Raw genomic sequence first — 15,556 nt, forward strand, 5'->3', positions numbered from 1 at the left:
CCATTAGCACTTGAGGTACATGGCATGGTCAGCAGGTGTTATACTATTAGGGTTGCAAGATCCATATGGTGAAAATAGTCAAAATTCATCACCAAGAAAATGGAAAGAGTTGGTGTTATTCACTAAAAATGTCTCTAAAACATCTTAAAAGCCACTTTGACTAAAATTTGCATGGAATTTGCATATGCCAATTAGTATAATATATGCATACTTTGCTAAAAATAGGATAATTTGAGAATAAATACAACTCACCACTGTGGAGATGGCAATGACCCGGATTGCTGTGTGTCTGCTCACTCTGCAGTCTAGGCACAAATTTCTCAGGGCCCCTGCATCTTAACCTGAAATTCACCTCCTAGTTAGGTTTGCCATCAGCCCTACATGCAGCTACTGTAGCAGGGTACCTCACAGGTGTTCAGTAAGCTAGCCTCCATAACTACCATGTTTGCACCAAGAAACCACCACAGAACCCTTTCACAGTTCAACACCAACCTCCTCTGGATCACAGAATCCATTCCCATGGGACAAATGGTGCATTTTATTTTCATTTGGGGGGAATGGGGGGAAAGCATAACTGTTTTTCCTGACCTGATATGAGCAGAAAGGAGACAGAGAAATAGTCCCTGGGTGAGTGGCCACTCACTGGGCCAGTCATAGTGTGAGTGTTACTGAGGAGAACAAGGTGAAGGCTGCTGCAAAGGGCCAATGGCTGAGGTTCTTGTTGGCAGCTCCTTGTCACAGCACTAGGTGGTGGGTATGCTTCTGGCAGTTGTATCAGGGAGGCTGAGTGCTTGTTGGCTGCTTGTGGCAGTGGGAGGATTTCTGGCAGTGGTTGCAGCAGCAGAGAGGCTGCGTTCTTGCTGCCTGGGCTGACTGCTTGCTGCCTCAGGTCGGTTCAGGTGGAGGACGAGCTATGCTTTAAAAAGAGAGAATCACCAGGCTGGCGGCAGTGCTGGTGGCAGTGGACAGGCCCTGGAGCAGGCCCGTAACAACGATAGGGCAAGGGGAGACAGTTGTCTGGGGGCCCCACTGCCTGGAGGGGCCCCCCAGAGGCACCTCATGTGACTCCCCATTGCCCCCTGCCCAGCCCCAAGGCTCCTCAGCCACTTGCCCTGTTCGCCGTCTCTCCAGCTTGTTCTCCTGGCCGGCAATCGAGCAGCAGACACGCTGCAAAGAGCTCCTTTTCTGCCGCCTCTCAGCTGATCGGCGGGTGGGCGGGGCTTCCACGGAGGTCTGGTGTAGGCCTCTGTGAAGCCTGAACTCCAGTAGGGCCCAAGCCAGCCAGGAAGGAGGAGGCAGCCAGAGAGGCCTCCACTGTTCTCTGCAGCAGAAGACCCCCTGCTGCCAGGTAGAGTGTGAACTCCTTTTTGTGGTTACCTTCCCCACCCCGGATATATAGGCATCTGCTTGCCATAGGGCTTTGATATGGGAGGGGAGGGACTGAGAAGTCTCTGAATATTTATTTTTAAACAGCTTGGAAAATTTGCTGGCTTAAAAAAAAACTATCTAAAAAGTCCTATAAGTGGCTTGTTTGATGGCAGAAAATTACAAAAACTTCTGGAAGAAACAGTATTATATTTATTTTATTCATTCATTCATTCATTTATAAATGCATTTATGTTCAAGTTGTTTTGCAACCCAGAAGGTCTGAGTGAGAACTGTGAAGCATGTGTGGTGCTTTTATTTTATTTTATGTTTCCTGTGTGTGAACTGCTCCCCAATAACTCGCAGGGACTTCAGGGTAAATCTGGCCAACATGTGAATGCAGCACCTCCATTCCAGAGGAGATGTGTCTTAAAGGGCTTTAAAAGCCTCCTGTGAAAAACCTCCTGGAATCAAACTTGACTGAATTTGTTCAGAATTCTGAGAAAACAAACATAGGCTCACCCTGCATGGTTGAAAGTCTCCTTGGCTAATCTGCAGCGAGGGGCCCATTTTAATCATTCATCTTTCTAGTGTGTTCTAGGCATTAAAAGTAAAACAAATGTATAGTACTCAATGTATATCACTATATATTGTGATGTGTGCGTGTGTGTATTCAGTGAAATGTATTTCCAGGCAGCATACTTATTTTGGAATATCAGACTTAAATCCTTGGGGGCCTGGGGTGTGTGGAGGCCCTGGACTTTGAGTAGGGGGGGACCCATTTTAAAATCTTGTCTCTGGGCCCACTCCAACCTTGCTACGCCCCTGCCCTGGAGGGGATTCAAAATAGCTGGAAATCTGGGGTGAAAGTCACCATCTGGCAATGCCAACTATCACTCTCCTCTTAAGTTCTAAGTGTGTATTACAAGGGTAATAAAGTGAATAGCCAAATGGTGGATTAGCCAACAGGCCCGTTCTCACCACCAAGAGCTGGATAGGAGAAGTGTCTATGCAGGCTCCAAGCTCTGTGAGTGCTCCTGAGAAAGAGTTGTGGGGCAGCAAAATTCAATGTGGAAAGAGGGAGAAGTGATGGTGTGCTAGCTGTGATCTGGATAGGATGGCAGTGGCCGATCCACAACATGTACCCAGCACTGCATCAAGAGTGGTGAAAAGGCTCCTTTGAATACAGATCTTTCTTGATGTAGTTTTGCCTGGGAGGGGGAGCCCAGAGCCCACCCTTCTCTATCTGCTTCTCCTCCCTCTCTACTATCTCCCTCTTCTCTTTTATATAACCTTTCTCTTCCTCCTCTAGCCACACCCTTTCTTCGTTTGCTTTCTTTCTCTCCAGGTGAACTTTTCCTAAGCCTCTTCCCACACCTGTAGCTGCTTGCAGCATTAAGGCTCTGCTGGGTCCTGCCTTCCAAGCACTTGGCTTAGCCACTTGTTTCTTCAGCCAATCTGCTTGGCTCTTTTGTGGGAGTTCATCTTCACAGGCCAGAACGGAAATTAATTAGGAATTGGCTTAGAAAACAGGGACTGCAATCTGCAAATTGCAGTGGTGATGTGCTAAGTAAGTATGCACCTCAAGCCATAAGCACAACAGTGTCCACTGAGGAACAAATGTGTTCCCAAGGGTTTTCCAGATTCCAGTCTCTTGTTACCCCACCTCTCCTGTAAACATGTGTAGTGAACGTGCTTCATTGACTCCCTTTGGATGTTAAAAGACTTTCAGGATTTTATGGGGAGGTTTTACCTATGCTATAAATTAGGCAGGCAATAAGCAATCAAAATCGACACAACAAAGTTTTTTCCATGTTCTTTGATGTTAAAAATCATGCGATTGGAACAGAGTTGTCCTGTTCCTTTCAAGTATATCCTGTAATTAATCTTTATTTTTAAAGTGGTTGTCTTAAATTCAGAGTCACCTTCTTTGCAGATAAAAGTGCCACAACAACCATACCTACTGTGACTGTGAGCACTGTGCTGCTGTGGAGCAAGGTGCACCAACATCTGAAGCCATCAGTAGACCTGGGACCACACATCACAGCTGAAAAGAAGGGTCCAGACTAGAACCCAAGGGAACCACAGAGATTAATGGGTCAGGGGTAAAGAGATGCACATGGATAGATCTCACCTAGTAGGGGTGACTGGCTTGCCTATATATGCAACAGCAGGGAAGGAGGGTAGCCTAGCTGGCTGATGAGAGAGAGAACATCCAGAGAGAGATGGCTGGTGCATGAGAGGTGCCTCAAGGAATGCTGGTCGGTGGGTATCCCTGTAAAAACGTTTGGGATAGAAGCTCTGGGGCCAAGGCAAGAGGGACTAGCAGTAGCAGCATGATGCTACAGCCTCATTGCTAATAGCAAATAAACAGGGTGGCTTTGCATGGCTGCCTAAAAGGAAATACAAGGAAACTGGAAGTTCCCATAGTGCATGCATTCCTGGCAAGTGTGTCCAAACTCACCAAGTCCAGTTATCAACTTCTCCCTGAGATTCTGTCAGAAATCTCTGCCTAATTTCAAATCCAGGTGTTAAGCTGGGCAGAGATTCTCAGTAGAATCTCAGGTGGAAGTCATTAACTTGGCACATCAACAGGTTCAGCGCACATGTGCAAGATGAGCCTCCGGTTCCCTTCTACTTTCTTTGTACCTACTTGCATGCGATCATGTGAAGCCATCCTCAGAATTGTTGAAAATTACCTGCTATCTCGTTGTGGCTAGATATGTTGACTTCTCCAGCTGCCCCCCCCCCCCCCCCCGGGCATGGACTTCAACACCTACAATCACATCAGGATTACTGTTTTTGTAGTATGTTTATCCATGGGTGTGTATGCATTGGTAACATGGGGGTGGTGAACAGAAGGTACTGAAAACTGTGGCAAACTGCATATGTACACTCTGCATAGATAGGATTTTTTAAAAAAATATGAACTATGGAGGATCCTTAATACATCTGTTGTGCTTCAGAAGCAAGACCAGGTAATTCAAAAGTCTAAAATCCATGGAGAAACTTGAATGAGGAATGATTGCTTGGAAGCATACTGTACCTAAGACTAAGAAATGATTTGCTTTAGTTTATTTTAACTGTTGCTTCACTTTTTGTACCACCATCTTAGATTTTGCATTTTAAGTTTTAGCCTGAAGCAAATTACTAAGGCTGAGTTACTGTCTAAAAACTTGAAAATGGGGGAGGGGAGAGAGTGTCATAAGTGGAGAAAGAAAAAAGCCCACTGACAGATCCATAACTACATCCAATGCAAATAAGAGCTTATATAAAAATGTAAAAATGATAATGTAATTTAATGGCTTAAGGACTTTTTAAAAGGATGAAAATGCTCGCTATATTTTGACAGACCAACGATGTCTGAGTTGAATCCTGGGGATGCGGTGGAGTCTGGCTCTATACATCTTGGAGATGATTTGACAAGAACAATTTCAATGTTCAGTTTAATGCACTTATGACAAATTTAAGTGATGAATCGATGCCCAAGAGGCCATGTGACTGGAATTAGGAGGAACAAATTCCCTTGTTATGGGAGCAGCTACAGGGCAGTTCAGTGCTGACAGGCATACTAAAAGTTAGGTAAAGGAAATCTACAAAGAACATTATGTCAATGGCAGAGGGAAATAGAAAGCTATATTTTTATTAAGCCATAATGTCACCAGGTGAAGGTCTGCAGCACCGCCGATAAAGCAATGCTGCTCAGTCCCTTGGGATAAAAAGAGGAACCGCATTTTCTTGGCAAAATGTAGGACTGCCAAGGAAAGCAAACAATACAGTACAATTTCAGAAGGTATTCTTGCTGCCAGAACCCCACTATATTGTGTACTGTAGTTATGCCTTCTTGTGCATGGCGAGTACTGTCTACATGGGTTCAAATAGAAGAAGTCTGTGCATGAGAGAGCCAGGGTTGTGTAGTGGTTAGAATGCGGGCTAGGAGTGGGGAAAATTTAGATTCAAATCCTCACTCAACCATGAAGCTCATTGAGTGACCCTGGACCAGTAATTATTCCTTAGCCTAACCTCAACCACAGGCTTGTTGTGAAGATAAAAAGTGGGGGTGAACCCTGTAGGCAACCCTTGAAGGAAGGGTAAAAGAGAAATTTAACTAAATATAAATCTGGGAAGTTGCCTTATACGGAGTCAGACCAATGGTCCATCTAGCTCAGTAGTGTCTGCACAGACTGGCAGAGCTTCTCTAAGGTCGTAGGCAGGAGTTTCGCTCAGCCCAGTCTTAGAGATGCCAGAGAGGGAACTCGGAATCTTCTGCATGCAAGTATGCAGGTGCTCTTCCCAGGCCCCATCCCATAAGAGGAATATCTTACAGCGCTCACACATAGTCTCCCATTCAAATGCAAACTAGGGTAGACCCTGCTTAGCAAAGGTCGCTACCATGCTCGCTACCACAAGACTAGCTTTCCTCCCATATATATATTCCCATAATAGTCTCCTGCTCCTTTGACATATGTGATGTCAAGACTGCTCTCAGAAGCCATCCAGCACCTGATCTAAGATGTCAGGTAGTTGAGATGCCTGTACCACTACAGGTGACTGTTCTTATGATATACTGCTCCTCTAAATGAAAAGCTCCCTGGAAATAGCATGGTAGGGAGGTGCTGGTCTGAGACTAGGGCTTCTTCCCCCCCCACCAATTTTTTTCTACTGCAAGTGTTGGTCCTGGATCCATGAAGGTGTGGCTATGACAGTGAGGGTTGGCAAGGCAGCATACAGCACCAAGGATGGATAGCTCCAGTGAAACCAGGTGCTTCAACAAGGGATGGAAGTATCCTCAGATCTTACTGTATCTGCTCTCAAACTACCCCTGGGTTCCTCCTTCCTATCCTGAAAGTGAATTTCTTCAACAGGCAGCCATTTGGCCTGGAATCTGGCACTTCTGCTCTGCATCAGGTTCTGCCTTGTTGCCGATGCTGTGTGCAGTCAGTGGAAAGCATGAGGTTCCTGTTGTGGAAGGGGCTCATTCTAAGGAAGCTATTTCTGGAGACTGTTGCCCCAGAGTTTCTTCAGGTTCTGGCTTGATCATTTTGTGATTGTGTGTGAGGGGAAAACAAGGTTGTGAGCATCAGCTAGCCTCCCACTGGGTAGGAAGTCTTTTCCTCCTGTCTCATTCAGCAGCTGGGTTCAGCTGCTGAGTAGGATAGAACCCCACTACCCAACAAATGGCTAGCCGATGGTCACAGATGGAACCTCTTACCTTGTTTTCCCTCTCACACATGATCACATAATGGGAGCATGCACAACTCCCCAAACTGGGTAGGATACAGTAATTGTCCTACACCGTTTTCAATCGTGTGAACGAGCCTTATGAAAACAACATCATAGCAACAGAAACAGGATTAACCAGACTAAGAAGAAGACTACAAAGCATCAGATGTTGTCTGTCAGCAGCAGCTGTTGTCTAAAGATCACAGGCCTGGCAGAACATACAGGTCTCTGAGGCTCTCTTGAAAGCCAGGAGGGAAGGAACTAAACGCGACACTGCTACCAACTACACATGTGTAGGCACGCTTCGTGCAGTGTCTGAATTCAGCAATGCCTGGGGCTGACTGGCTTGTTATGCTAACACACAATGAAGGAGACGAAATGGGATAGATGCAGGTTTACATTTCTTTCTTTTCTGAATTCATGTCAGTGGAAAAGTTTTGCTGGGAAGTCAGGAACCAGTGGAGGTCAGGGCAGTTAGCAAAGGATCAGATGGAGCTGCCACTACTCCAGACTCCATACCTCTTAAATTGCAATAGATTGCTCTCTGCAGAATGTCTGCAATTATATAAGCATGAGGATTTCTACAACTGGTCAGCTTGGATCTTGTGTCACTGCTTGCAGCCTCCTCTGTTTTAATGAACAAAATCCAGCTCTTGTAGGTCATGGAGTGAAGTCTGATGAACATGAGGCCACAAATGTCACCAGTTTTCAGATTTGCTCCGGTCCTCTGTCAAGACTTGGTTATCCACTTGTTTCACTATTAGGGCAATCTTTAAATCTATAGTGAGTGGAGATAGTAAATCCCCTGGCTCATCTACTGTATTGATAGACATGTGGGTTTGGTGCTGGCCCTACAAACGTTGTTAAGTGCTGAACCACTATCAGCCATTTTGTCAGAATCGAGAAAAGAGCATTTCTTAACTATAGTCAGGGATACTTCAAGTGGTTATCTTGCAACTGTGTTGTTCTTTCTTCCATCTTCTGTATTGTGACAATGGTCATATGATGTGAGGGTTCAGTTTGGAAAAATGGTGAATTATTTGGCTTCTCATCAGACAAAAAGACAATTCATATAATCAAATACTTCATTCGAATTCACATAAAAACTACCAACACTGGTTGTTTGTGTGTATGTGTGTGTGTTATTGGTTATTGTTAGTAGTAGTATTTGTCATCATCTTCATTGTCCTAATGCTGCACTAGGCATTGTTGGCAATGTCTACATTAAATTAAAACAAGTTCCTTCCAATTAGCTTACAAGCCCCCCACACAAGGATATTAAATAGGATGTGAAAGGTGTAATTAAAATAAATGAAATGCTTTAAAAGTGCCACCAAAACATCTGGAAAAACCGTGTTGATTACCGAATGTAAATATTGTCGTCAGGAGGGCGGGTGGGGGGTGGAGATCAGTTTAAGGGTATTGCTCTCTCAGTTAAATTTGGTCTCAGTGACATCATAATGTAGCCAATCTGATGTGCTATGTATTTTTACAGCATTCCTTCATGATTAGATTCCTGCTGGACTGGGATTGCCCAGGTGCCTAATCTAGGAAGAAGAGAGAAGCAGTAATCAGAATGATAAGAACTGAATCAAGAGCAGCAGCAGATAGAGAAGCAATGGCACTAAACTGCATTAAAAAGGAATAGCTCACATCTCAACTAACAAAGTGCTATTTCATTGTGGGATTTACTGGTGCTACAGATGGGATCAACTAACTCAGCACCAGCAACTGCACAGGCTGTGTGTGCAAACTTGAATGGCCATCCCTTCCCCCAGAATTCCTCTGTGTCAGTCAAAACTATGTCCCTGAGCGTCATGTGGCCCACAGGAACATATTTTTGGGTGATATAAAGAGCTTTTGGGGGGCGGCTATTTAAATATGATGAATATTTATATCCCACTTTTCAAGAGAAGTTCCCAAAGTGGTTTACATAGGTAGATAGACAAATAAATAAATAAAAATGGCTCCCTATCCCCAAGGGGCTCACAATCTAAAAAAAGGAAACATAACATAGACACCAGCAACAGCCACTAGAGGGATGCTGTGCTGGGGATGGATAGGGCCAGTTGCTCTCCCCCTGCTAAATAAAGAGAATCACCACTTTTAAAAGGTGCCTCTTTGCACTAACACTTTATTAGATAGGATGTAAGCCAGTGACTCTTCTCACAACCCAAGTGTTCTCTGGAAATGTTCTATCCCTCCCCCTATGAGACGGAAAGCTGAAATCAAAGAATATTTCACACACCTGTGACAACCTTGGGGCCAACAAAGGTGATTCCCTCTCTGCTTCTAGGACTTTTTGTGAGAAGAATTCATATAGTAGCCTAATTCTTTGCAAATTTGATATGGCTGAAGTCCAAGGGGTTGCTTACAAGCATCTGGTTAATTACTGCCACTAATCAACCCCTAATGGCACTTATCTGCAACAATACTTTCAGAACACAAGGCTTCCAAATAGGGAAAGGATCTCCAACACACAAAACAATTAATGGTAATGGTTAGGAAGCCAGGCTCAGCTGAGAAGGCTCCCTGCCTGCTTTGAAAGGGCTTCTTCCACTCACTCCCCAAGTCCCCCCAAATCAGCTCAAGTTTAATCTACTGCTGTGTGTTTGACTCCCCTGTTTAATCAAATCTGAAATGACATCTTCCAGGGTGACACGTCAGCTGAAAAAGTTTAACTACAGCTCTGAGAAAGCCACAGTGCAAGGGGTTTATTTTTTTCTTTGAAGACTGCTGGGAAAAGTGTGTGTTTCTGCAAAAAAGGGAGTAAGGAATGAAAGAAGCCTAACACAAGTTGATGGGGTATTTGTCACCATTCATGATGAGGCTCAACTGTGATGATGACCTCACTTCAAAGACTGCCACAGTAGTCCCTTGGAGATTCAAGACTTAGGAAGGATGGAGCTCTCTTGTGAAATTATTGGAGTTATATCAAAGGCAGCAGTTTGAGTGACTGAAAGAGCGGCGGGAGGGGGTTTCCATTGACAAAAAGGCCTACAGAGTTATAGAGGGGCAATTATCACGAAATCCTGCACACTGAAAAAGACTGTGTTGGATAAATTAGTCTGGATTAGGGTTCCTGCTGGAGAGTGAAATGGGGATGAGGTGGGAAACGTGTGGCTGACATACTGTGCAAACTTCCATCTGCCTTGTGATAATGTGTGTGCACACTTGCACAAGAGCACTCTTGCACAAATATGCAAAATTGTGTCAACAGAGTTGAGCAATGGATGGTCACTGGAAATAATGGCTGGCCATCCGGCAACTACATTTTTTTGTAATTTGGTGAGTTTGCATAGTCTGTCACAGTAATGGAAGATATATGAGCTCAGGAGCTCAAATGAAAATCAAAGGGCTTGATATCAAGTAAGACTATTGCTTCATTTAGCCCAGGGTTGCCTAGTACAACCCAGTGTACTTTGGCTGAGTGCCAATAAAGTTCTTATGTTCTTATGCTGGGTGATTATGGCCTCATTCAGACATTATAAGCTCAGGTTCAGGAACCTCCTGCTAATGGAATCACCCTTAATTGTGCTTTCTGCCGGCCTCTTCAGACAAAGGCTGTAAGCATGCCGGACATGCCCAGCAGGAGACAGTGATGGGATGTGCATGAACTAAAGCAGGGCTTCTCTTGACTCCTGACTGAATAAAATGAAAATGATCAACATCAAAATTGGGAAAATGAAACTCCTGCTATAGCAGCTTATTTGCCCCTGAAGGGTTTGTTTCAAAATGTTATATTTCAGAATTTTACAAACTTCAGCTAAGGAGCATCACCTAATGTCCAATTGCCCACTAGAGAGGATTCCCACAATATGGCTTGTCTATGAATTGTATTTTAAGCCATCTAAGCAAATGGTGGCCATCACTACACCTTGAGTGGCAAATTCCATAAATCTGTGCAATATGTTAAAAAGTTATTTCTTTTGTCTGTTCTGAAAGTCTGGCTGATCAAGTTCCTTGCTGAGTCCAGAGCCTATTGTCACAAGAGAGGGAGAAAACCTCCCTTCTCTCTCCACTTTCTCTATGCCATGCATAATTCACAAACTTCTGTCATGTCCCTCCTTTAGGTGTCTTTCCTCCCTAAATGTAAAAGCCCAAATGTCTTTGCTGTAAATTGCTGTGAATTACATTAATTTACAGCAATTTGTGCAATTATAACCCAAATGAAAATATTTGGGAAGGAATGGTGAAAGTTGTGAAATGTCCCTTGCATGCATTTTAGTTTGCTTTACACATTTAATGGTTTCGATCATTGAATCCTTTGCTTTCATGACAGGCAGTAATAGTTATCATGGAATAATAGCCAAAATAGTCTACTTTCTATTTTGTTTATCCCCTCTTCAAACGAAAATGTACACTCCCGCTGAATTTTTGTTTTGAATAAAATTCTAATCAAAAGGATCCCTTCATTAGCTTTGAATATGTATCTATCCATTCAGTTTGGGGATAAATAAATCTTTTCCCCTAGAGTTATAAGCCACACATACATTAGGAGGGAAGCACTGACTTTCCCTTATCTTTAATGGCACAAATGGTGCCAGTTAATTATACCAGAGGATTTGCTGTCATTTTTGAATTGCATATACAGTATGCTCATTAATACTGATTGCTAATTTTCATTTATTAGGCCTCCACTGAATACATTCTGTGGCTTTCAAAATATAGGGATATAAAGCACAACAAGAGAGGAAGACATGAGGAGTAGGGGAAACTATTGGTCTGTCGTACCTGAACTGGATGTGAGAGCTCAAGGAGTATCGAGCTAAGAGCATTAAGATGTGTTGTACAGATCTCAAGGAATGTGCCTGTTTAAGCTGACTCAGAGGTTTTCAAACCAGATGTTGGACTACAACCCCCATCAACCCCCACCACAATGTGGTGAGGGATGATGGGCATTGTAGTCCAGCAACATCTGGTAGCCAACTTTGGAGAACCGCTGGGCTAACATATACCACATAAAAATAACATTGTGGCACCTGAAGACGCACTTAACAGTCTCACAGCCCCTAACCCCTCCACGGGGTGGGGGCAGGGCAGTGAAATGCTCCTTTGAAAGATGCTAGCATCATGATGTAGCATCATTGCTACATGTCCTTCAGTGCCTTCAGCATCTGCTGAATTTCACTGAAATTGTTCGTGCACAGTTTTGAATATGCTCATATATCTAGATTTTTATCTATATATAGATACACACACATTGATCATAGATGTGCATCGTCTCCTCTAATCAGTCCCGTATAAAAATTCTCCCCTTGAAACTCCTTTACCATTTTATCCTAAAAGGAATCTCCAAATTAGCCTCCAGTTTCACTTTAATCAGCAAGTCTAAACAACAGTTATGCAAAGCAGATTATTTGGAAAGCATGCTGCATTCTTTTCTTCGGGTCAGTTGTGATTTGAAGATTCATCCACCACCGTGGTCTGACCCATAATGCACAGATGTCCTCATTCAGCACTGGTAGGATCAGGCTTTTGTCAACATGTAGGATGGAGAGCACTATTTATATGCAAAGAATTTTGCAATCATTCACTCTAATTAAGGGAAAAGAATACATGTGTAATGGAAACAGGTTTCTGTTTGTGCATCTGCTATATTTACTGTGGGGGGGGGGGACTTGTGGGGAGGAAGTGACCCAGCAATGGGTCAGTGCACACTCAGTGATTTTTTTTAATTTGTTAGGTAATGTTAGTTATATATAAATTTTGTGGGAGCAACCAAATTAGCAAGAGGAACATGCAGTGGTAACATTATGTGCAGCAAAACACATAGGAACATAGGAAACTGCCTTATACTGAGTCAAACCACTGGTCCATCTAGCTCAGCATTGTCTAAACAGACTGGCAGCAGCTCTCCGAGGTTGCAGGCAGGAGTCTCTCTTAACCCTATCTTGGAGAAGCCAGGGAGGGAGCCTGGGACCTTTTGCATGCAAGCGGGCAGGTGCTCTTCCCAGAGCAGCCACATCCCCTAAGGGGAATATCTTCCAGTGTTCACATATAGATAGAAGAGGATTGTCTCCCCTGGAGGCCTTCAAGAGAGCCTTCAAGACCCATCTTTTTAGCCCAGCTTTTAATGATATTTAGTTTCAGTTGTAATTTTAATTTGATTTTAATCTGGTCCTGATTTTAATTGTTATGTATTTCTGGTTTCAGTTTAAACCACCCTGGGCCACTTTGGGAAGGGAAGTATAGAAATCACATAGAAAGAAAGAAAGAAAGAAAGAAAGAAAGAAAGAAAGAAAGAAAGAAAGAAAGTCTCCCATTCAAGTACAAACCAGAGTAGACCCTGCTTAGCAAAGGGGACAATTCATGCTTGCTACCACAAGACCAGATTTCCTCCCTGGTACATGGCCAGGCCTGCGCATGAGTAGTATAGGCCCTCCTGCACTGCTGAGCATGTCTAAAACAAAGCCCAAGGAGATGTGGGATAGGGCTGGTGTGCTGCTACGTAAAATTGCACTATCACTGTTGTGTGATGCTGCACCCATTATTTCAAATTCTTTTAGACATATGAAGCAGTGTAGGATGGTCTGTAATATACATGTTTTGGTACACAGTAGGTCAGCCAGAATCCAAAATCCAAAAGTGTTGTTTATTATTGTTTCCTTTTCCTTCAACATTTTAATAAACAGTGGCTGACATAAGGCGGAATCCACACTGAAGCTCTTCTCATGATCAGTGAGAAGAGCTTTGGGGCTAACTGCAGGGAGAGTGGGCTTAGCCTGCTCTCCCCGCAGAAGAGCAGCCGCTCGTAGCTGGGTGGCCGAATCAGCCGCCCACATGACTGTTGGCTCTGTCACGGAGCCGGCAGGGGCAGCAGGGATCAGGGGCTGCATTGCCCCCAGAAGTTCCAGGATGTCCTGTGCAAGTGCACGGGGCATTCTGGAGAGATCCCTGAGCCCCGGAGGGGTCTACCTGTGTGTTGCCATGTGCTGAGGCAAAACACGAGCAAAAAGATGAGGTTAACGGAGCGCTCACTCCATTAACCTCGTCTAAGGGGAGGGGTAGTTAGGCAGGCTAGTTGCAAGCTAACTGCAGGCTAGCTGCCTTGGGAGCACTGGGCTCACCTGTGAGCCTGGTGGTTCCTACAATCCCTGGAAAGCAAGCTAAGCTGCCTTAGCCTGCTTTCCAGTGATCGTGAGAATAGCTTCACTATGTGAGATGTGCCCATGCAGTGGAAGGCTTCTACTAATGAAGCTACAACAATAACATATTTGCCCATCTCCTTTGCCCAGAAGTGCCCTGTGCCCTGGAAAATATATCCCTGAGGGTCACATAGTCCTTAGGGTCATATTTTCAAATTGCACAAGTCACTTCTGAAGGAAGGGAAAATCATTGAAAACTGCACCCCCAGCCCCCTTCTCCATGAATGCCGTTGCTGTGGTTCTTGAGAAGCTTTCCACAGTATTGGCGGTTTTCTAAATTTTGGAATTTAGATTTTGATGTTGAAATTGGGTCTCAGAATTTTACAGCTGCAACTTGGAACAGAAACCTGGAAGGAGAATTCCAAACCTGCCTGTTTTGGTTGGTGGGAAGTGCAATCTTATGTGTTACTTTAGAAGTAAGTCCAGCTGAGGGTGGGCCCACCTTTTTTTGCCCTCTTTCTTCATGAGGCAAATGCATGAGCAATATACAGAATTTTACCTGGTGCAAGGTATTAAACTGAGTTTTATTACTGTTTTGTACATTCTTTTAGGTGAACTCCAAAAACATTCAGTTCAATTTTCTCTCCCCCCCCCTTTTTTTAAAGGACATTATTAATTTCTGCATCTAGGGCTTTTTTTTGGTTGTTTATTCATATTTAAATTAGGTTCCCCTGAGATAGGAGAAAAGCAAAGATTTTTTTATCTGGAGAGGCTAATAATATGGCATGCAAAGCATCTGAGACTTTTTGTATTGAATGTATAAATCATGCTAGCAGTAAGTAACCAAAATGTTTAAATAATATAGATAGTCTAGCAATAACATACTTATTAGTTTAAGTAATTTGGGTGCTTTTGTTCATATGGCAAATCACTCATAGAAAATTTTCTCAGCTTATCTTTAGATAACTGAAGCCAAGGGAAGGATATATATAAATTATTCCTTCCCTAATTCTTTAGGACTAAGTGTTAACATAGATCTTTGTATTGTCTGCAAGTCAATAAAGCATTTATTTAAGATGCTCTTGGGCTCCTATTAAAGAATTCATTTCTTTTTGCATTGCAAAAGTACCTCAGATAGAGCATTCAAAGCCAAGAGGAAGGAATAATGTTTAAAATGTGCAATCCTTCCTCGATAAAAATAATACTTTTATTACAGAAAATGCATAAATGCATATTTGTGTGACTATGGATGCTATTTAGCTTTCAGACATTCATAAGCAAGAAATGGGCTCTACCAGGTTTCCATAGGTTCCAGGTTCTGGGATATCAAGAGCAGCATCAGAGTATAGGTATACAACTGCCACTAACCTTAATAATCTCCAGGAGTATTTCCCAATGGGGCTTTTAGCTCACTTCTCCTCTGGAATGGAGGTTGTGTGTTCACATATTGGCTAGATTTACCCCGAAGTCCCTGAGAGCTATTGGGGAGCACTCCACACATGATTTGGGTTTTCCATTAGACATTGGAACGTAGCCTGATTTATGTCTGGGGTAAAACAAGTCCACTTTTTGCATCGGTTTTTGGGGCAAATTCAAATGCCCAGTAAAGCTTCACAGAAAACCTGCTGCCTGAAAATGCTCCAGGAGCATTCCCAGATGAGGCTTTTAGCTCACCTCTCCACTTGAATGGAGGGTGTGCCTTCACATATCGGCCAGATTTACCCCGACATCCCTGCAAGTTGTCGGGGAGCACTTCACACACAATTTGGGTTTCCCCCTGCGTATTGGAGCCCAGCCCGATTTCTGTCCAGGGGAATAAAAAATAAAAAACTTTCTGTGCCAGAGTATCCGATATGCCCCGAACTCACAGTAAAGCCTCA

The 15,556-nt window shown here is 43.6% G+C and overlaps 1 long non-coding RNA gene across 3 annotated transcripts in view; it reads left to right on the forward strand.

Annotated features, from left to right (window-relative positions):
* The first annotated feature begins 1,096 nt into the window (after positions 1 to 1,096).
* Positions 1,097 to 15,556, forward strand: part of LOC128352907 (uncharacterized) — a 126,278-nt gene continuing 111,818 nt past the window's right edge. For all 3 annotated transcript variants that reach the window (XR_008320699.1, XR_008320698.1, XR_008320700.1), the window contains exon 1: positions 1,097 to 1,348. This is a non-coding gene — a long non-coding RNA (uncharacterized LOC128352907). The remainder of the gene's footprint in view (positions 1,349 to 15,556) is intronic.

Source organism: Hemicordylus capensis, chromosome 4, assembly GCF_027244095.1.
Source record: "Hemicordylus capensis ecotype Gifberg chromosome 4, rHemCap1.1.pri, whole genome shotgun sequence".
NCBI lineage: Eukaryota > Metazoa > Chordata > Lepidosauria > Squamata > Cordylidae > Hemicordylus > Hemicordylus capensis.